Here is a 25,178-nt window from a genome sequence, read left to right on the forward strand (position 1 = left end):
TGCATGTTTGGCCCCCCAAATTGAGGCCTGTCGAGTACGATGTATGTGTCCCAGCAGGTGTATACGCCTATGAAAGAAGCCTAATTATACAGTCATCTTTGAACATTGTCAGCCACTACCCTTCCCATGTCTGCTTCCATCAGAATGATATGCGAACATGAGCAGTCCCAGGAGGAGCCCTGTGGGGCGCCACATGTGACTGGCTCTGAGTCTGACAAAGCGCTAGCACCAGTGAGGTTGACTATAGGGTTTTTATCAGTTAGCTGGTTTGCAACCCATCATGTGACATATGGATTTACATTTCAGCTGTTGATCATGTCTATGATGGCAGAGTCTTGATATTGTGTCGAATGCCGTAGGCAAGTCCAGGTAGGCTGTATGGACCACTGTGCCCTCAGCAATGGCTGTAGTGACTGATTTGAAAAGGTCAACCAGGTTCATAAGGCAGTATCTGCCCTCTACAAAGCCAAACCGGGTGGGATCAAGTGTCTAAGTCCCCAATGTCTCTGTGTATGGGTACCATAATGATCCTTTCCATAGTGTTGCAGACCAGGCTGGTTAAGCTTATGGGGTGGTAGTTACCAGGGTCTGTAGAGGTGCCTCCTGTGTGGGTGGGACTACTGTTGCTGTATGCCAGTGTCCAGGTACATATGCTGTAGTAAGGCTACGGCTGAATAGCATGTAATGTGCATGCGTAGCTCCTCTTGCAGTTCACGTAGCATGCAACTTGCAATACCGTTGGGTCCCATTGATGCTGTGTTTGCAGCTCTGCTGAGGGTGGTTCCCAGCTGGACATCTGAGATGACAGGGAGGTTACAGTCAGCTGGGATAAGTAATTCCACATGTGGGTGAGGAGGAAAACCTGCACTGAACCTGTCTGCCAGACTGTTGGCATTATCTGTGTGTTCAGTGTAGTGTATGTCACTGTGAACTAACTGTGAACACAACTAAGGGTTCCCACCCAGGTGTGTAACATAGCAGAGGAAGGCCTTGTGGTTATCTGTAGTGGCCATAGCGATGTCCCTCTCATTGTTGGCCTTGCATGTTTGTACGACAAAACATATCTTTCTACTACTGCTGATGAGAGATGCCGTAGCTCTATGGAAGTATGCTCTGCCATGCAGTAGCTACCTTCTGTTGTTATACAATTTGTTCAATGCTGGGGTCCACCAGACAGGATGCCTGCCCTTGGTGGAAAGGGTCATGGTTTCATTTGTGATTGCATGATCCATGCATTCTTGGAGATGTCTGTAGAAGCATATGTGAAGGTGTCTGCATTGTGGGAAGTTGTCTGAGTACATTTCTGCAACTAACACGACTCTTACACGGGCTGGTTTCAGCTTTGTGGATCGCTTAATCTACTTAATTTGCATGCCTTTCGGCTGCAAGTGGGGTGATTAGCATAACCACGCCCTGCCCATGTAAGAGTCGTTTTAGCTGTCTCTTACATGGGATTTTGGGCTGTTCCTGGATCGTGATGGCTGCATGGAGTCTTACACGGCTCTTAGACTCCGTGCAAGCCATCGTGAATCCTGCCCCATGTGTTCTGTTGTCTGAAGTGAATTTGTATAAATGAGAACTGATAAAGTGCAGCACTTTTCCTGGCGAATTCCTGTTGTATTTTGATAATTGGACAGAATATATTTGCCTCTATATCTCTGGATTATAATGAAATATGATGCCTGTACAAATGCCGACACATGATGCTTCATTTCTTAGTTTATGTGTTCAGAAAAGGAAGAAAATGTACATGTTGTTCTTGAAATTCTGCATTAGTCTTATAATATTCAGAAATAAGATCTCGTTGGATTTTTAAATGCCTTTAAATTTTGTATGTTGATAATTAAAACAAAAAAATTGGATCCCTCTACCTTTTATTTTCAGTTAGAGTCTTCTTTTCTGAACTGTTGTTGATTGTTATCTCAGCAATAATTCAGAACAGTTTCTAGATCAGTTTACAGGCAATCTTAATAAAACTCATGGGGCAGGATTCACAATGGCTTGCTGTGTAGATACTGGCAAAGGCTGCTGTTACCCCCACTGTGCCTGGAATAGGTAAGTCTGGAAGCACAAACCCACCACCATAGGTAGCACAGGGGATAATAACCTGGGCGTAATGCTACCCAATGCTAGAAGTCTAACCTGCAAGGTGCATGCAGACCAAACCCACCAGGAGAATGGTAATATGTGTACTGTTACAGAAACCTGAGCAAGGCCCAGAAGAGCACCCTAATACTACCAGGTTATGCCACATACCACGCTCTACAGCTCCAAAACATGGAACACACGATAATAGGAGTGTGGCTACCATTAATTATCAAGAATAACCACACCCCCTGGTTGGTACCACAGCAAGAAGCATCATGGACTACCCACTGGCAAGTAACACTGTCTCAAACTGTGTACCTGTTTGAAGCCTGCTACAGACGCCACACACAATCCCAGGTACCCCAGCCAGCCTACCTGAAGACACTTCAAAGTATGAATGTCCCAACAAATACCAAACAAGGCACACACAAAGTATGACAAAGGTGGCAATCCATTATGTATGGAAGAAATAATCATGGACCTAGGGACACAAGTGGATGGTAACCTGTCATGTGACACACACATTGCCAAGGTGGCCAGGAAGACCTGCTATACTGCCACCCTTAATATGAAAGGATGCACATGTAGAGCTGCAGAGGTCACTGTGTCCCCATACCCTTCTCTTATCAGGCCCATACGTGACAACTATGCCCCAGTTTGGATGTGCCTTACCTTTCACATGCAGCAGTCAGAAAGACCCCAAATGTACCCCACCAACAGGATAAAGGGTTCAAACATTGGACATCTGCAGCCTGGATGAAGAAACCACAGCCCAATTCAGAAGCATACTGCACAGTCAGAGGTGATGTATGCCTGATGTACAAGGCCATGTCCAATCCAGAATGAATGGACATGCTCCACTGCAGAAACCCCAAATCCAGCAGACACACCACAGTGAGATATCTGAACCTCCACACATAGATTAATAGGATGTGCTGGAGGAACAGATCCATAACCCAGAGGCTACTGACACTCTGCAACAGAATCCAAGTCCATGATAGGCTGAGCTCCACACACAAACTCAACAAGAGAAATCCGGTGAAGTACATGGGAGATAGTAGGTGTACACTGGGGGCCATCCCTGTGTCAAATCTAGGAAAGTAAACCCTATGTGGGCATAATATGCACATTGCAAGGGGTGTTGATACCCACACACAAACAAGGCCAGAGCAGATAGCCTAGTATGAACCTATGAACCTATGATGATACAAATTGTGCAGGACACAAAGGATTATTACACAGCTGTCCTAACCGATGGTAGGAACCATGGTGATAATCCACAGATATACTCTACAGCACTCTAATATCACAAACAATACACCAAACCCACACACATTGCCAACAGCCTACCGAACAGATTCCTTCCAACCTCCCCACCAGCACCTAACTGCCAAATATCTATCCCAGGAGAGTGCTGTCCCCCTGACATTGCAGATGCTGAGGTAACAGCCAGCATCCACAAAGCACAGCCCACAGCATCAATGGTACCAGATAGTGTCCTGGGTTGTGTCCAACAAGTACTGTAAGAAGAATGGTACAGTAAATAGCATTGCTGCACACTATCAGTCCTACCACAGGATATGTACCCAAAGAGCAGTGTACAGCAACAGTGGTCCCACACCACAAAGGGGGTGCCTGAATGGATACTGCAAACTATCACCCCTCAACCCTGACTGTCTAGGTTGGCAAAGAAATGGAGAGGATGATCATGGATCCCATGAATAACGAGATTGGGTACCTACTGACATTGGACCCTACACAGTGTGGCTGTCATAGGGCAGATCCTGCCCCATACACATGTCTGACTCATGTGAAACATGCACCAAGCCCATTGATGTGGGGGATGTTGATCACACAGCCTATCTGGACCTTGCTAAACCCTTCCATACAATACCCTAGTTGGCGGTACAGATAATTTCACCAGCCTAACTATAAACCCCTATGCAAGTAGATGGGTTGCAAACCAACTCTAGGATAGAACAGACCTGGCAGACATGCTGTAGCCATGGCAGACTGCAAACCAGGTACAACTGGCATCCCACAAGGCATGGTCCTGGGACCTCTCTTGTATGCTATATATGTCACATAGGTACAGGCCACATGGACGGACTCTGTGTGAACAGGTTTGCAGAGGACTACAAACTGGTCACCATATCGGACCCTCCAGCTGACACAAGCAACCTACAAAAGGCACACATAGAAACACACAAGTGGTGTCACAGCCATGTCAACAAGCTAAATGCAGAATAGTGTATAGTCAACCCCTGTGGAAACACAGTACATGGCCAGAAATTACCACATAGGTGTTAACCCAGTAAGTACATCAGGAGCAATAAGAGACCTGGGGACACAAGGTGATAGATATCTTGCATGTGACAACCATGTGTCTGTAGTGCTTTCAGAAACATACCATATACCCACCTACTCATGAAGGTAAGCACAGCTTGGTTAGGGTAGGTCAATGTGCCTCTCCAGTCATCCATCAGCAGCCTCACAATTGTGTACAATGGCCCTTCAGGGATGTACCATAGCAGATAGCTGCAGCAACTGGAAAGACCATACAAATACCCCACTAGGAGGATCGTAGAGCTGTAACAGATGCCATGTGTCACCTGAGTAAAGAAACTGCAGCTCCACACAGTGCCATACTGCCTGGCTGGAGGAGAACTGTGCCTGATGTATAGAGCCATGACCAACCTGGTATCGATGGACATTTGGCACCATGTAAACACTGAATGCTTGTGACCTATGCAGCTGACAGGCCTGAATCCCAGCACAGACATAAACAGGACATGCTGTACCGATTGGTCCATGACCCAGAAGCTCACTCCACCCATGACTAAACTCCCACTACAGGATATCCAGGGAGTCCCTCAGTGACTGTCATCCAGAGGAATCATGATGACTGGATGGGAGATGGTAGGTGTACTCTGGATAACACTTGTATGTCACGGGTAGACAGAGGCACAGCACACTAACCGTGACATGTCATGGCAAACACCAGTAAATGTGTGTTGAAGGACAAACACTCTCTGACTAGCATTACAAATGGACTAGGGCACATGGCCATTGTTTGTCACTGTCCACACAAGTTGTGGAATACATTAACAATGTCGGACAATCATGTACTATGCTATCCATATCTGAACAAAATGCAACATGGTCATATCTGCACAACTGGCCCTCAACCAGTCTGGTGTGCTCACTATAAATATTACAAGCAGTGATAGGAATGAAACCAATTATACTGTCCACCACAGTGAAAGTTCTGCACCAGTACACGATACGACAATACAACTGTTTGGTCAGCAGGAAAGGATGATGACAACTGTATGCAAACTATCCCATGGCGACCCTGCAGGCACAGCATAATGCCTGTTAGGTTCAGACACAAAGCAGTTGGGCAGTAAGAACACAACCTGATGTGCAACACTCAACTGTACATGTGCTATATAGATGGCATCCACACACAAACAGAAATGTGGTGGTCCACAGATCCTAACATAAGGAAAGGTCACACTGGGCATGCTCGCACACTTAGATAAATGAGACGTGGCAGTCAAGAAGCCATACAAACTCTAAACTGGGCATGCTCACACACTTAGGCCATGTCACAGTTCAGCAGTTGCACACACATATCTGGCATGTCTATGTGTTAACACAAGAACCTCCCACAATACAGACATCTGCCCAGTGCACACAGTGAAGTTACAACAGAGACATAAGTAAAGTACTGGATCCCACTCATATGCAAGCATCTCCCACAGTGCACATGTTGTTTATAGAGATACGGAAGGCTATGGCAATAAAGACCCACAAACAGTATATGAGCAACAGATACTTGCATCTGACAGGTAAACATATGGCCACAGAGTGCAATACTTGACTGTTGTCCCTAGGGAATACAGAAGGCTATCCACAGTGTATTTGGCATCTGCCTCCACAGTACAGTAGGCCACTGTGCCTGTGAAACGTTAATGCATAGATATGCTCTCCCCTGTACTGATGGATAGTCACAGATGTACATACCTCTTCATCCATAATGATGTCAGCATACTATACATATGTCAGGAGCAAATATTATACCCACAAATGTGAATAGTGCGCTCCGCTACTGCGTCTCTAGCAAGTGTCGTAACATAGTTAAGTAGGGCTTTGAATCCTGCAAGTGTTCAGTGAATGTGTGTGTGGGGGAGTAGTGTTTGCAATTCTATGTGTATGAGACATGGCACTTTTGGCAACTATTACTACACAACACATGCTACATATTCCACTGTCTAAACAGTGATGATGTCAGCACCCTATAAGTACAGCAGGAGAAAGCAATCCCCCCAGTGATGCAAATCGCATGCTCTGCTAATGCGTCTCTCACAAGTGTCATAAGTTAGGTAGGGGTTTGAATCCTGCAAGTGCCCAGTGTGTGTGTGAATGTGTGTGGGGGAGTAGCGTGTGCAATTCCATGTGTATGAGAAATGTCCCTTTTGGCAACTATTACTACACAACACATGCTGCATATTCCACTGTCTAAGCACTGATGATGTCAGCACCCTATAAGTGCCCAGAGTGTGTGGGGGTGAGTAGTGTGTGTAATTCCATGTGTATGAGAAATGTCCCTTTTGGCAACTATGACTACACAAGACATGCTACATGTTCCACTGTCTAAACACTGATGATGTCAGCACCCTATAAGTACAGCAGGAGAAAGCAATCCCCCCAGTAATGCAAATAGCATGCTCCACTAACGCGTCTCTCACAAGTGTCATAACATAGTTTGGTAAGGGATTGAATTCTGCAAGTGTCCAGTCTGTGTGTGAATGTGTGTGGGGGAGTAGTGTGTGTAATTCCATGTGTATGAGAAATGTCCCTTTTGGCAACTATTACTACACAACACATGCTGCATATTCCACTGTCTAAACACTGATGATGTCAGCACCCTATAAGTACAGCAGGAGAAAGAATCCCCCCAGTAATGCAAATAGTGCGCTCTGCTACTGCAGCACTCATAACTGATCTAACATAGTTAGGTAGGGGTTTGTATCCTACAAATGCCATGTGTATTTTTGTCACACAGTTTGTCCATGTGTGTGGGGTGTTGATCCCAATTTTGCATGACATACATTATATCAGTAATGTCAATGCACACATGATGTATGTGTGTGCCACCTACACATATGTACCTGTGAACTGCAAGAGATCCATTGTCCGAAGCCTGCCTCATGTGAATACATGGAATATGCATCAGACAACTGTATGACTGTGGTGTTCTGTGCAGGGGCTGCATGTGGTATGTGACTATACAGTGTGGGTTGTAGATGGTGTCATCCCACCAGCGAGGGATACATGATTGTTCTGGAGCATATAGTCCACATGTTGGTGATGAACAGGTGCAGCATGTTGTCACCACTTGTGGGAGTGGTAACAAGTTGTTCCATAGCAATGCAGGGAATGAATGATAAGAACCCTTCAGATAGGGTCTTGCAGCAAGAATAATGCTCACACTGTATGTTTGGGTAGTCGCAGTACAACCATTTAATGGTGTGTGTAGAGACTGTCATATTCCCAGTGTTGTCAGGAAGGCCAAGTGGGTTTCCTGGGTATGGGAGCGTGGTGTGTGCCAGGTTATGAACCTGAAGGCAGTCTAGCCCACTGTGTGTTGCATATGGAGAGGGTCTGATGCTCTGTGCAGTGCCACCAACCTGGGGGGTGGGTGTATCTCAGGTGCCTTTGGATACATCACCCCTGTTCTGGTTTGGTGCATGTGTAGGGGATGACAAGCATGGTATCAGGAATGACCTGGCACTGATGGTGTGCACCTGGGAGCCTTGTACCAGGAGTCTGTTACTGCATGGATATTGCTGTACCCCATGCTAAGGACAGTTTCCACTGCATGCATCTTGAGGTTTACACTGCTGCTGTTGAGTAGCATTGCTATTAGTGTCCTATCCCATGTGATACCTGTGTAGGTCGCTATGTAATGTCAGCCTTGCATACAAAGGCACTATGTGTGTAGCAACAGCCTCTGCCAATATACAATGGCCCATGGGTGACAGGTGCAAGCTGTCCCAAGCAAAGCAATGTGTCTTGTCCAGCATGTAATCCCACACTGACAGGCATTGGATTCCCTTTGAATGTCACTGAAAGATACATTTATTGCAGAAACGGATGATCCTGTCTACATATTCTGGCAGCATTCTTGGTTAAGGTGAGATGCTACTCAAGGCCAGGGTCATACCGGCCTGTGCCACAAGCTCAGAGAGCCCCTCTATGAGGTGCGTCAGAGGTCATACACACTGGCACAGACAATGACTGAGTCATACTTCTACATGCCTTGGAGTGACTGGTATGCTTGTGTTATGTGGTGGATCATAGTGCCCGATGGGCAGCTCAGCGTAACCGTCACCTTGTTCAGCCTGTGAGCAGGACCTCAGTGTACGTGACGATAGCGGTACCTCATAGAACTGTAGCAGGTGTGTTGTCAAGCCATATGGCCTGTGGCTGTTTGGCACACAGGCTTTGTGAACTATGTGTTGCATGTGCTCCGCTCTGGCTTAACGTTTGTTTGTGTGTCTGCTTTGCAGGTGTCAGCTGCTCAGGCAGGATGCTATTCTGAGAGTCCAGTAATGTACCTGTGTGTGTCTGTGTTTGGATTGCGGTCGTGGCAGGTCTATGGGAGACTGGTACTGTATTCACTGTAGTATCCTACTCCACCTGACAGGGAATGCCAGTGCTGTGTTAACAGAGCTTAGCCCCCAGTTTGGCTATGTGGTTGCATTTCTCAAATGTGTTGTACATGTATTGGAAGGGGAGAGGGTTGTCTGTTTAGATGAGGCCGCTGCAACAGTGCCACATGACTCACAGATTCACCAACTGGACCTGAGAGTACATCGACAGGTGACCTTTGCACATGCTACCATAGCATTTTGACTCCCATACTAAGTAACGACACATAGAGCCAGTGGGGAACAAGGCACTCAAGGTGACTATGTGAGGGTGTAGTGCTCCTGATTTGTTAGTGCTGGCATATATGAATGCTGTCTTGAGCAAGTGTGAGGTAAGTCATATGCAATGTGTTACAGGCAAGCTACATACAAACAGGACAAACAGTGACGTTCTGTCAAGTGACACATGGACATCAGTACAGTAAGCAATACAGATGTCACTAGGGATCCACAGAAGCACTGTATATCTGCACTGCAGGTGGAAGCAGTGTTTCAGGAACATAACAGGCAAACATGCACACAAACAAAGCTACAGTCATCAGGCCTGTATGTAGACTATGCTACAACAAACAAGGATTACGACTTCCAGTATGTAACAGTGCATATATGCAGGCACTCTAAGCCAGTACCCAGACATTCCCAGGTCAGACAGGCTGGGTCCAGCCACACCCCCCACAAGTGTATAGACCATGTACCTTTGTAATGTTGAATAACTGGCCTGATACACAAGTGCTCATACCTGTAATGATACACATGTCAAATAACAGACACTGAGCCCTCACTCAGCAGTTCCAGACTTAGTATGATGTATGCTACCTGTCCTGGCACCACAGTATCCTTGACATGTATGGACACTCTCCCTCCTGTCATAGCTAGTTCTGTGTTTTGGTGCTGTTATGCATGGTATGAGGTGTGAACTTGTAGTGCTAGTGTGCTCTTGTGAGCCTTGAACCTGTTGTGTAGTACTGCACAGATATCAACATTCTGAAACATCTGCATTGCAGAGTCATGTGTGGACAGCATGCAACTCGCAGTTGACATGACCATCATTGAGTATTAATATGTACATTGTTGTATCCCCTTTGCTACCTATGTAGGTGGCCATCCCTTCACAGCCTCACCACCAGTATGCAAAGATGTGCAGACAGAACACTGTGGTAATTACTATGGGTGTACAAAACAATACAATGACATTCATACTCTAACTGCATCAGGCATGCTGGTATATACCCACAATGCTATCATTACACTGTACTGTTGTCAACATCATACTATTACAATACGTCTATGTAGTCACCCTGTGCATCAGCACCATGTTAACCTGTTCCTGCACTGATTTTACAGATTGCAGGAGGTGGCACAGTTTCATCATATGCACAGGGTGTGTACCTGGTATGCCTGAGTCTGCCACTGATACAACCAATTGACATGTCTGTATGTGTGTGTGTGTGTGTGTGTGTGTTGTTGGGGGACAGCAGTACAACATCGGGCAATGTTGATGCAGTGTGTGCATGTATGCGGTAGCCCTAGGTGTTATCACTTTGCATGTGTGTATGAATGCACACAGTCCCACCTCATGGCTGCCATATACAGGTGTTTGTGGACAGCCACAGACTGTACCTGCCAGGTCATACAGATCACTGTCTGTGGCCACGGACATGGTACCTGTGCCTGGCAGGGGTGCTACGGACCATATCAGGTACCAAGCCAGACTGGGTACTGTCATCAGAAGCAGGTGTTTGTTGACTGGAGACAGGTCCCTGTTGGGACTGACAAGGACCACGTGCACATGGTCTCCTCGGGCGGTCCGATGACCGCACAGTCCCAGCATTGCTGGGGCTGCTGCTGGCACTATGTGAGCAGCCGCGGCCCTGTTGTCATCCGCGATGGCTGCCAGCTGCTGCTGTTGCTGGCATACGGCCACGTTGACGCCTCAACCGTCCACCATTGGCCTGGCTCATGGACATAGAGTTGTGGAACAGATCTAATGTGTCCCCCCAACGTCTGTCAATGACCTCGGTGAAGTTGCGGATGGCAGCTGCAACATCACGCATACTGTCACTCATGGCTGTGCGACATGCCCTCAGCTCCCTCAGACCCTGTCTGGTGTACTGTTTCATATGTGACTGTGCCTGCATTACAGCCCAAAACATAGCTAGGGTTGAAAGACCTCTGTGGGCACATCTGACAGGGGCGGTATGCCCACGGATGCTCCCACGAGAACCCATGGACGTCTGCCTGTGTGGTACCATGTCAGGGCCCTGGCCATGGCTGCAGTGTGGGGATGCATGTGCCACCGGTACCACATTACCCTGGTCAATGCCCACTGTATCCTGTCCATCTCCTAGGGACATTGGTGACAAAGGATGTATTGGCAGGATGACTGTGTGCATTGATGGGGTAGATAGCTGTGTAGTGTCAATTGGCTGACCAATGACGGACCCTGGCACACCTACCTGTGCCATTACACAGGTATCATCATTATCACTATCCACAGCAACTGATTCAGGTTCCCTGCTGCATGACACCAGAGCAGCACCAGAACCTGTGGGAGTAAGAAGGAAACACAGTTTACAATGTGTACACAATGCCACCACTGATGCACACATGCACACATGCACACATGGGCACATGCACACATGCACACATGCGCACATGCGCACATGCACACATGCACACATGCACACATGGGCACATGCACACATGCACACATGCACACATGGGCACATGCACACATGCACACATGCGCACATGGGCACATGCACACATGCACACACCTCAGTATATGAGATATCAACCCACAGACACAAACACACCTGCAATCAAACACATAGCACTACTGCTTCAGCCTAGTAATACTATTAGTATACAGAGTATTGAAGGTAATGGTATTACACACTCACCAGCATGGATAGGCTGCCTTGCTGTTACACCAGAGGGACCTGCGGAAAAGAGACATTTATCATCAGTGGGCACAACTGTGCCATTGATACTGTGGGCATGATACAGTTCAGTAGTGCAACAGTTAGCTTCCACAGGTGTACTGCAGATAATGAGGTTATCACTAATGCACAATAATTACCAAGATTACAGCTACAAATCGAGGACACACCTCACACGTGCATAACCTAACAGTGTACAGAATGGTCGACTATACACATGGCATGTTACCTTCATGCTCTGTGTCCTGCTGCTGTGTGGCTCCAGCCTCCATCACACATGTATGATGTTGTTGTTGCTGCTGTGCTGGAGCCACAACACTCAGGAGTAGTCCCTCCAGTCTGGTGAGGGGGGGATGCCTAGCCACCCCACCACCTGTGGCAAGCTGCTACCTGTGGATATCCGACGCACGCTGATGGACAATTCTAATTAAATCACTGCACTGATGGCATACCTGCTCATATGTCCGGTTATGTGGGCCTGTGTCATTTACCCAATGGACCAGGTCTTGTCACAGTGCAGCCGTCTCCTGCTGGTTCTGGCTGGTGCGGGAAAACAGTACAGTGAAATCCCGCACCAGGCTCTGGTGTATCTCCTCCTCCTCTACAGTGGAGTAGACTGGGTTCCGCTGGTGAACCATGGCCCTGAAAAGGAGAAAGGAAATATGTCAGCAATATCTGTCAGCAAACTATAGCACACATAATACACATAATACTTGACTGCAGTGATATAACTTAGGCACCATATATAGCATCTGTCTGTCTACTGGAGGATACACATGTACATGACCAGATATCAGTGCTCATCCGACAACTGTGCAACAGTACCTGGCACACTCCATACAACAGACTAGTATACTGCAGCAGTCAACACACTGTTTCAGGTACAATACACAACCTCACACTGGGGGTTTGTATCAAAGTACTGTATGGGGAACATTATCAGCCCATGCACTGCACACAATGCACGTTAGATATTTCACTGGTAATGCACACTACTCTTATTTGCCATAACCCTACCTACACCACAGTGACATACAGGGTAACACAGCACAACATATGGCAATGTAGTATGTGTTGATCGCAATACCTCACACACCTGTCTCTGGCCTTACACCAAGGACACACACTACCATGACAGACAGACAGTCATGGTGAGCAATCACACCAGTACACAACATGCACCCAGTCACTAGCACACTCATTCCACCTCACATATTCCATTTGCAATGTGTTCATGGGTGTGCATTGTGTCCTAGGTAGGTAGTGTGCTTTTGGCCTTGGGCCTACAGCAGCATACTGTTATGCTACCCTGCCCCTTGTGACACATGTGTTATGATCGTACCTGCTCCTTACAAACAGTTAAACAGGGTGACTCATATGGCATATTTCCTATCAGCATAACATTCAGCAGGGGTATGTCTGACATCTACTCATGGGGAGCCTTGCTTCTTAATTCTGTGTGGTCTACTACAGGGTATGTCATATACCTCCACCATGTGCTCTATACTGCAGTGACAAGGACGACAGACATAGGTAATTTGTGTTGTGGATGTTGGAGGTGTTACCATGGTTGGTAGACAACTGTCATGGGTGTGACTGAACTATGTATATCCAGCAGTGGTAACCTCTATGTAGGTAGTCTGTGTGAGCTCTGTGGTGTTTGAGTGCATTGACACAGTTACTTGCATATGTCTGTGTCCTTCACCATATCTGTAGCTGTCATGGGAGGTACATACCGTGTAGGACATTGTAGGGTGTGGAGGGGTTCAGTGACCTACATGTCCATAGCTGACACACCATGTCCGCTGACACATTCCATGTACAGGTATTACAGGACTAGTGTGCCACTGTGTATATCAATGTGGAGCCTATTGTACACTGTTGACCCTATTCCCCCCTGACACATGCAGTGGTGGGCAGGCATGTACATATGTGGTGGTTACTGGTGTCAGTGTTTTTGAATGGGGTATGGTACTCTAGTATCCACACTGGTGTTCACTCCATACCTGTGACACCAGGCACCTGTTGCAAGACATCTGCACACATGTGCCTCACACAGTCTATATATATATATATATATGTATATGTGTGTGTATATATATATATATATATATATATATATATATATATATATATATATATATATATTGATATATATATATATGATATATGTATATGGATATATATCTGTTTGTATATGTATATATAATATGTATATATAGATGTAGATATATACATATAAATGTGGAGAGAGAGGGGGAGAGAGTGAGAGAGAGACACAGGGTGAGTGTGAGTGTGAGGGGGTGGGACAGAGAGTGAGAGATAGTCATATACAGACATATCTGTTGTCAGTCAGATCTATCTGCATATGTATAAGTCTCTACAGATATCTATATATGTATGTGTGTATTACATATATCGGTATGTACATATTCTACCAATATCGATGTCTGTGCAGTAAGTGAGAACCTGGTTCAAGATTCCTGAGAGCACACCAGCGGTACCAGGCTAAACCCTGTATCATGCGTTTTGGCCCCATGACCCGGGACAAAACAAAAAGGGAGGGGGTGTGTCCATATTCATGGAGGACACACACATCTCCAGGTTAGTGGCAACACATGAAGCATCACAGACCATCCAGGTGCAGATAACCGTAGGCAAACCTGCTATACAACTGGTAGCATGTTACAGACCACCCTCCCAATCTCAGGGACCACACTCAGCCTTCCTGTAGACATTGGAGGATATGAATGTCCCACCACACACCATCATATTGGGATACTGCGACTACCCTAACATACAATGGGTGCATTATTCTACCCCAAACACCCTAGCCCAATGGTTCCCGGAATTCACTATGTCAAATGCAATGGAACAGCTAGTCACCTCTCCCACAACAGAAGATAATATACTAGACCTGATCATCACAAACATGGGGACAATGTGCTACACACTGGAAGTATACCCCTCACTAGTCACATCTGACCACTGACTAATCCCCCTGGATATACATATGTCACCTCCCCCACAACACAAAAGACTACAGTGGGAAACCTCTCACATGCCGACTTTACATGTCTTATAACTGAGTTGGTATCCTTAATGCCCACTGGGCCAGTGTAATCCTCTTCCCACAATGCAGACACCTTCACATATGCTTCTACAGACATCTCCAAGAATGCATGGATCATGCAATCACAAATGAAACCATGACCCTCTCCACCAAGGGCAGGCGTCCTGTCTGGTGGATCCCAGCATTGAACAAATTGTATAACAACAAAAGGTAGCTACTGTACGGTGGAGCATACTTCCATAGAGCTACGGCATCTCTCATCAGCAGTAGTAGAAAGATACGTTTTGTTGTACAAACATGCAAGGCCAACAATGAGACGGACATAACTATGGTCACTATAGATAACCACAAGGCCTTCCTCTGCTATGTTACACACCTGGGTGGGAACCCTCAGTTGTGTTCACAGTTAGTTCACAGTGACATATGCTACACTGAACACACAGATAATGCCAACAGTCTGGCAGACAGGTTCAGTGCAGGTTTCTCCCCTCCTTCACACACACATTTGGAATTACTTATCCCAGCTGACTGTAACCTCCCTGTCATCTCAGATGTCCAGCTGGGAACCACCCTCAGTGGAGCTGTAAACACAGCATCAATGGGACCCAATGGTATTGCAGGTTGCATGCTACGTGAACTGCAAGAGGAGCTACACATTCACATTACATGCTATTCAGCCATAGCGTTACTACAGCATATGTACCTGGACACTGGCATACAGCAACAGTAGTCCCACTCCACACAGGAGGCACCTCTACAGACCCTGGTAACTACCACCCCATAAGCTTAACCAGCCTGGTCTGCAACACTATGGAAAGGATCATTATGGTACCCATACACAGAGACATCGGGGACTTAGACACTTGATCCCACCTGGTTTGGCTTTGTAGAGGGCAGATCCTGCCTTATGAACCTGGTTGACCTTTTCAAATCAGTCACTAGAGCCATTGCTGAGGGCACAGCGGTCCATAAAGCCTACCTGGACTTGCCTACGGCATTCGACACAATGCCGCACTCAGCCATCATAGACATGATCAACAACTGAAATGTAAACCCATATGTCACATGATGGGTTGCATACCAGCTAACAGATAAAAACCCTATAGTCAACCTCACTGGTGTCATGTCAGACTCAGAGCCAGTCACATGTGGTGTCCCACAGGGCTCTGTCCTGGGACTGCTCATGTTCGGCATATCATTCTCAGATGTGGAAGCAGACATGGGAGGGTAGTGGCTGACAATGTTCAAAGATGACTGCATACTAGGCGCCATAGGTGATACACCTGCTGACACATACATCCTACTGACAGGCCTCACGGACACCAACAACTGGTGCCGGAGTCATGGCCAGACACTGCATGCCATGTAATGTATACTCATACCCTTTTGGACGGACAAGGTACCTACATATTATCACATAGACAATAACCCACTGAGTACAGACAAAGTAATCGGAGACCTGGTGACACTGTGCAATGCTGACCTCTCATTTGACACCCACATTGCCAAAGTGGTTGGTTGGACTTCCTACCTTGCCCACCTTATCATGAAGGGATTCACATCCACATCAAAAGGGGTCATTGTACCCCTATACTCCTCCCTTATCAGGCCCATGACTGTGTACTATGCCCCATTTGGTATGTACCTCACCTGGCACTTGCAACAGCTAGGGGGACCCCATGAGTACATCACTAGGAGGATCAAGGTTCTGCAACAGCTGTCATATGCTGCCAGACTAATGTAACTCATGCTCTATTCCATAAGATACTGCCTACGTAGGGGTGATCTGTGCCTGATGTAGTAGGCCATGTCTAAACTGGTAGTGATGGACATGTTCCACCTCATACAATCCAAATCCATCAGAAGCATGACAGCTACAGATTTAAACCTCAGCACACATATGAATAGGACATACTGTAGGGACAGATCCATCACTAAGAGGCTTCCCATACTGTGGAACAGGATCCCAGTTCATGTTAGGCAGAGACCCTCACTGACACTCTTCATGTGCATTCTTGACAAGTGGATGGGAGATCATAGGTTTACAGCAGGGTCTTCTCTGTGTCACTACTAGTCAGAGGCACAGTAAACTAATGCTATTATGTAGGGGGGTCTTCACTGTGTCACTACTATACAGAGGCGTAAGTTTCTAAATCTATTCTATACACTGTCTGCAGATAGCCTAGTACTAAACTATGCCACTGTGAAACTATATATGTCTATGTATTTCTACATCCCTCTCTATCTATGTATACACATATGCATATTATATATAATATATATATATATATATATATATATATATATATATATATATATATATATATATATATATATATATATATATATATATATATATATATATATATATATATATATATATATATATATATATATATATATATATATATATATATATATATATATATAAATATATATATATATATATATATATATATATATACTCCTTTTTAGTTCCACATATGTATGCACACAGTAACATACTGCTGAACATCCATTACTGTACAACCTACTTGTACATTGCACTACAACCTATATTGCTATGTGCACATAGCTACCGTCCCATACATATGTATGTGGAGCATTCAGTGACAGTTTCAGTATGTCCCCGTCCCTATGCACATCTTCATATACATAGATACAGATCAATAACACATCTGGAGGGTTCACAGTATGCAGAGTATTATAGTAGTACTTTACATTACCTGTGTTTGTTGCAGCTGTTTGTGTAGGCTTGCAGTTGCTTGGCCTGCTGTCAGCCTCTTTGCTTTGTTGTTTCAGTTTTTTTTCTTTATCTTTCTTTCTTTCTTTCTTTCTGTCTTTTTTTCTTTTTTTGTTTTCTCTCTCTCTCTCCCTACCTCCAGCGGGTGCAATGACAGTATTGCATGTGTGGACTGGGAGTACAGGATGCTTTTGTAGGTATCTGCACATGTCCATGTGATGGCCTCTGCACCAGTTGTTAGCCAGCATTTACTAATTGCATGCAGTCTGTTGTGTAGTGATTGCACTTCTCACTGTGATTACAGGACTGTGCTATAAAAAGTTCTGTTAGGTAGGCATAGCCCTTTCAGATTATCAGGGTGGGGACCATGCTGGTTTGCTGTGGACACTGTTCTGTGAGTGTAAGGGTTGGTATGTCTCTCATATTTCAGGCTGTGCTGTAGACACTGCAATGCATGTTGTTCTGTAAGCTGAGTATTCCTTCCTCCAGTGTCCTGTTCTCCATGTGTATGTAAACTGACACCTACGACTAGTAATACTGTGTATATGGGTGTGTGTGTGCTTTCCTGTGGGGATTGTGGTGTAACTGGTATATAGCAGTGGCTCTTGCAATCTGTTGCTGTGGCTTCAGTATTTTGCCTTTACATTCACTCCTTGTATGCCTGCTAGGCGTCTTTCCTGTAATGTGTTGCTATGGCTTTCCTATTTTCCATTTACATTCACAGCTTGTAATGCTTGCTAAATCTGTTTGGCCAGCAATTCCCTATGTGTTTGTTGTGGTAGGATGTTACTGCATGCAGTATGGTCTGGCCATGGTGTGGGCCTTGACACTTACAGGGGTATTTGATCATGCTGCTGAGCAGGCCTCAGATACTCTCTGGTGCATCTTTTATGAGCCTCATGGAATGGTACATAGTGGGTTACTCCAATGACATCTTCTGATACTCTGCAGTTGTGACTGTGGGTTATTTCAAGCATATGTATTAGTACACCATTTGTGCCGTGCAGGTGGTGCATACCTTCAGTCAGTCATAGTTACCATTGCATGTGTAGTTATACCTTTCTGCCTACTGTTAGTACATTTGACAGGGTGTCAGTGGGGCACAGTTGACATTTGTTTTCACATCAGGGACATCCCTGTAACTCAGTCACAGTTGCTATGTCTGAACTCTTAACTATTCAACTATGGCAGTGTTTATCCTGCTCTGAGTATGTGTGTGGCTTGCCAGATGCTACTGTGACATTATTACCTAGTAGCTACCAACTAGCATGACTGTCTCAGCACACAGTAATATTTTACAAATCCACTAGATTTGACAGTAAATAGACATGACATGCTTTGTGAACTAGGCTTGCTATATTCCCTTTACATTAATTCCTACTATTTTATGATATATTTCTTTCAGCACAATGTTCTTGTATAGTACTCATGGCTTAGTGGTAAGTCATGCAGACTAGTGTTTCCAACGTCCTGGGCTCGAGACTGAGGGAGGTATTTTATTTTGCTGCTGAGTAAACTACAGGCCTTGTCATTCAGAGTTACTAAGGCACTTTTATGCAGTTGTAAGCAGGTTAGCACTGGTTTGCGTAGAGGTCACGCATGCGCACTGCCGCTTAGCTTCACGCACACCCACTTACTACTGCTTAAAAGTGCTTACTCTCATGCACATCCGCGCTATTTTCTTTGAAAGAAAAGAAAATGGGGAGATAGGAAAGTGGTGAAAAAGGGGTCACAAAGAGGGTAAGACAATAGGAAAACAAGCTCGGGTTTTGCAGGAGGGATGTAGGAAAGGCCCATAGCTGCCCATTTCTTCGTCAGCAACAGCTGTGCATATGTTAGTAATTTGGTGTGAAATTTGAAACCTTCCACCCCTGAGAGAGGTGTGAGGACAACAATAATATTTGTTGTACAGCCAATTGTAATTGCCAGTTTACATGTCCAGCAGACGTGTGCAAAATGGGCAGCTATGTATGGGGCGTAATTTTTTTGTGGGTACAGAGTGCCCTTTTTTTCAGGTGAGAGTGGTATGTCAGGTACAGGAAGTCGGTATAGCTGGGGAGGTAGGTAGGGGAGGTTAACAGACAAGACAAACAAGAAGCATACAGGGGTAGTGTATGACACATGTGGGGGGGGGGGTTACACAATTGACGGGGATGGATGTTTGGATATCTCAAGCCCATGAGCCCACAGATGGCAACAGTGAGACTGAGATCCCCACCCATGGGCAGTTGCCACTGTGCCTTCACTGCCCAGGATGGGGCTGTGTAGGCTGGCCAGCAGGCACACCCGTGAGTTGTGCCACCCGTGCTTCAAGCTGGCATAGGGGCCCAAGCACAGCGTGCCAGATCTCCCTATGCACCACAGTCCGGACACTACGGAGGGTGAGTGGATGTTCTCCTCCGGCCACGCTTGCAGAGGGCGGACAAGCCCCATCCCCTGCAGCGCTTCCACCCACAGGTGGCACAGGGCCACGGGAGGAGGGTCCCGCCTGGGCACTACTGCCAGTTGCACACGCCAGCTGAGATGGGAGATGTGGGTCCGCTGGAACCCTCCTTCCCTGTCGTCCTATGTTTTGCATTATGTTATGACAGTTTGGGTTAGTAACGTACAATACCATTCACAGTTAGTTGTAACAGCATGCATTAGTATTCCCATTAACCAAACACCCATAAATTCAAGCCATTGAACAGCAAGCATAACACATGCATAATTTGAACAGCAATACACAATCCAACAACATGCAGGGTTGATTGATGGCAACAGGCCATCAGGTTTGGATGTATGAACAGGGCACATGCATCAACGTGCATGCAAATATGTATGAACCAACAGGACAAATGTCCAGGGGTGTTAATTGTGAATGCACATAACCATTTCACGTGGAATGGATTATTTGTGGTTATAGGGTAGGGTGAAGAAATATTTAATTAACAACTTCAAATACCTATACATATGCTGTACATTTCTACTAGCTGCAGATATATACACACTACAGGTCTGCCTACAGTTTCCTATGTGATAACTACTTCAGGTTGGTGATAGGAATGTTACTGCTACATCAATATACATTTCATATGTATTCATACACATTCATATCTGGCTCTGTTCAGCTACATCATCCTGCTACATTTGCTTTATATGGCTCTAGACAACTGTGGATGTTTGGTATTTCAGACAACCATACTATCTGCATATTGCAGACTGAGAGCAACATATCCAGATTTTGGGACACACATTCCAGCTTCAGTACTTTTTTCAACACATGTTGCTGTTTGGTTCTGCCTGTCACATTCATTTCATTCTGTACTGACTGCAGTATATTTTATTCAGGAGTTATTACTACTTTATTGGTGGAGTCATACCTCTTTCTCACACTCTCTCACTTGTTTTATTTTTACAATTCTGGATGGTACTTAATTCTAGGCTTTATTGACATGTTTTACCTTTAGTTATAACAATCCTTTCCAACAGTTTCACTTATGTCATGTTTCAGAATTTCAACAGGGATATATTTCACACATGTTTTACTCAGCTTCTGCAGCTGTACTTTTCAGCCTGCTGCAGGTTATGTACTATTATATTACAGGTGGGACATCTTTATTTCAGACTTGTTTCATTTTTATGTTTGGAGTACAGGCTGCATCACACTTTTGTAATCAAGCAATACTTGCAAACTCTCTTACACTGTTACTTGCACATTTTATTAATTAGTGACTACACTGCACTCTTTTGCTAACTGTCATACTTATATATTTATTTACAGTTACAGGGAGAAAATTACTGACCTGCCTGGTGGCGCAGCCACACCAGCCTATCGCCATAGGCTCGACGGTTCGCAGAACGGACACCTGCAGCTGTAATATAAATGAAGTAATATTGGAATACACATCTCCATAATATCAGCTAGGTTAATTTCTTACATAAATAATTACATGTAAGTTACTCAGTAGTGGGGCGTTGGGCATTTGCCGGGCCTCCTGGATCCAATGGTTCAGTTCATCCTGCTTCCATCTCTTCAGATCCGCATGGTGGTGACGGACCTGTTCATCAGTCCTTGGTATTCCTGTGGCACTGGTGAGATCATGTGCCAACCGGTCCCATGCCTCAGCCCTATATTCTCCCCACAGGACCTGGCCCTGCATGAGTTGGGCCTCATGATCATAGACGAGGAGCCAAACCATATATTTGGACTCCTCAACACCCTACCTCTGTGCTCGGAAGCAACTACCCTCTCCTACATCTGACATCCTGGCTGCAAGTTGGTTCCACAATCGGTTATGCTGTGTATTCCCGCCTATGGAGCTTATATATGCCGTTTTTCCCGCACTTATCTGTGATTGGCCATTTTGGAATTGTAACAGCTTCACAAAACCTGCTTTGTCATGCTCCTCTTTCTATTCATTCCTATATATATATGCTATTTCTGCATTTCTAAGTGCAACTTTCATGGCTTAGTGGTTCAGTACTTTGACTATGGTGGATGGTATCCTGGGTTCAAACCTGGCCATTGCTTTTTATATTTTATGACTGCCTACACAGGCTAGGAGGTGTGTCTGTGTAAAGGCAGTTTTGGTACAGCTTGCTCAACGATGCCCGCCGGTTAGCTGATTGGCACGGTGCGCAGCTCTGCGCAAATGGGTCACGCTGGTTTATGTGTCGTTTGGCTGTCAGCACGCATATTACACTCAACTCAGCTATGGGCACACAGTTTCAGCATGTTAAAATGCTGCTCAGCCCCGGGCACTCATTTTATACCTGTTAAACCATTGCTCACCTATGGGCACTCATTTTTCACCTGTTAAACCACTGCTCACCTACGGGCACTCATTTTACACCTGTTAAAACACTGCTCACCTACAGGCAGATATACTCAACTTGTTAGAGTGTAGCTCAGCTATAGACACATCTGACATTTTTTATTTTTTATTATCTCACATTTCTTCAAAATACATGGCCCATTTCATTACATTTTACATAAAATATAATTTTATATATGTACATATATGTCAGGGAATTGTTTCATGCTTATTTCACTAAAAATAAAAATTGATGTTGTGGGGGCTCGAACCATGACTGCCTCCTCTTCAACCAATGTCTCTACTGCTACACTATTGTTTCTTGGCTTACTTTGCATATTTAGTTTCTTGGCTTACTTTGCATATTTAGTTTTTAGTACAAGTACGACTAAGTCATTGTCCACGCTGGTGTCAACAACCTGAGACGTACCTCCTTGGACTACATGAAAAGGGACATCGAGGAGCTCTCTGATTATGTAGCCCAGGCAGGTATGACCCTGACCTTGAGCAGTATCCTACCTTCACCTAGAATGATGCCACAATACAGTGATAAGATGATCAGCTTTAATAATTGGCTTAAATTCTGGTGTCATTCAAAGGGGATCCAATGTCTGTCTGCCTGGGATGACATGCTGGACAAGCCATGCTGCTTCGCAGGGACGGCTTGCACCTGTCACCCTGGGCTTCCGGATATTGGCAAAGGCTCTTGCCACCCCATAGTACCTTTTTAGGCAAGGCTCAAATTCTAAACCTACCACCCTAGAACACCAAAAGGAAAAACTAAGGGTAATGCTGCTCAATGCCAGAAGTCTCAATCTCAAGATGCGCACTGAGGCCCTTCTCAATATGGAGAACATCGATGTCTGTGCTGTGACAGAAACCTGGTTCAAGGCTCCTGAGAGTACCCCAGCACTAACAGGTTTCACCTCATATCATGTTCGCCCCAAAATCCGGACAACACCAAGAAAGGAGGGTGTCCATATTCATAAAGGACACCCACACCTCAAGGTTGGTGGCAATGCACGATGCATCGGAGACCATCCAGGTGCAATTAACCATAGGCAAGACTGCTCTGCAATTTGTAGCATGTTACAGGCCACCTCTCAAACTCAGGAACCTCACATGGCCTTCCTGAAAACATTGGAGGGATAAATGTATCTCAAACACCATCATACTAGGTGACTTCAACTACCCTAATATAGACTGGGAACACTACTCAAGCCGAACACTCTAACCCAAAGATTCCTGGAGTTCATTAACTCAAATGCCATGGAACAACTAGTCACCATCCCACAAGAGGAGAAAACATACTTGATCTCATCATCACGAACATGGGATCAAAATGTTCAACACCGAAGTATACCCCTCACTGGTGAGATCAGATCATAAACTAATCTCGCTGGAGGTCCTCATCCCGCCCCACCTGAAACAAAAGACCACAGTGAAAAACTTCTCAAAGCCAATTTCACACTTCTAAAAACTAGTGTGGTCTCCTTTAAGGCCCCTGAGCCAGTGGTAAACATTACTCAAACCGCTGAATCACTTACAAATGCCTTCTACCAGCACCTACACGACTGCATGGATCAGGCAATCCCAAACAAAACTAAGACTCTCTGTACCAAAGGCAAGCATCCAGTCTGGTGGACCCCAGCCATAAACAAGCTCTACAACAAAAGGAGGAAGCTACTACAAGACAGAGCAAAATCCTTGAAAGGTAAGACACCTTTGATCATTATAAGTAAAAACTAAGAGCTCTCATAAAATCATCCAAGGCAAATTTTGAGAGAAAAATCGCCAAGGACTCTAAAGACAATCATAAGGCCTTCTTTAGCTATGTTAGAAACCTAGGAGGAAACTCCCAGATATGCTCAGAATTAGTTCAAAATGATGTGAAAATTACTGAACCTTCACACATTGCCAACATACTGGCTGACAGGTTCAGTGCAAACCCCAAAAGGAGATATCTATTCCAGAGGATTGTAGCCCCCAAACATCTCCAACGCCCAGGTGAGAACTGCCTCACTAAGGCAAAAACACAGCATCCATGGGACGGATGGTGTCCCGGCTGTGTGCTTCACGAACTCAATGAGGAATTAAACCCACAGTTAGGACAGCTGTTTAATCTTAGCCTCACCTCAGGATATTACCAAGGAGCGCGACGGCACTGTGGTCCCACTTCATAAGGCGGTGCCTCCACAGACCCTGGAAATTACCACCCCATTAGCTTGACAAGCCTTATCTGCAAAGCCATGGAGAGGATCATAATGGAACTCATAAATAAAGACATAGGGAACTTGCAGACTTTGGATCCAACCCAGTTTGGCTTTGTCAAAGGCAGATCCTGCCTCTTAAACTTGGTTGACTTTTGAGACAGTCACCAAGTCCATTCATGAGGAAAAGGCAGCCCATACAGCCTACCTCGACCTGGCAAAGGCCTTCGACACAATACCCCACTCAGGTATCATCGAAAAACTCATCAGCTTGAATGTAAACCCATACATCACAAGATGGGTTGCAAACTGGCTAAGTGACAGAACCCACAGGGTCAGAGTTGCTGGAGCCATGTCAGACTCAAAGCCTGTCACAAGTGGTGTCCCACAGGGCTCAGTCCTGGGTCCACTCTTGTTCGGCATCTACTTTTCTGAAGTACAAGCAAACACAGGAGGGTTATGGCTGACAAAGTTTGCAGATGACTGCAAACTGGGCCATAGTCGAAAACACATCTGACACAGATATCCTCCAGAAGGGCCTCACAGAAATGGATAACTGGTGCCAGAGCCATGGCCTGAAGTTAAACGCCAAAAAATGCATAGTCAT

This window comes from Protopterus annectens, chromosome 6.part1 (genome assembly GCF_019279795.1).
Source record: "Protopterus annectens isolate FY-2018-M chromosome 6.part1, PAN1.0, whole genome shotgun sequence".
In the NCBI taxonomy this organism is placed as follows: Eukaryota; Metazoa; Chordata; order Ceratodontiformes; family Protopteridae; genus Protopterus; species Protopterus annectens.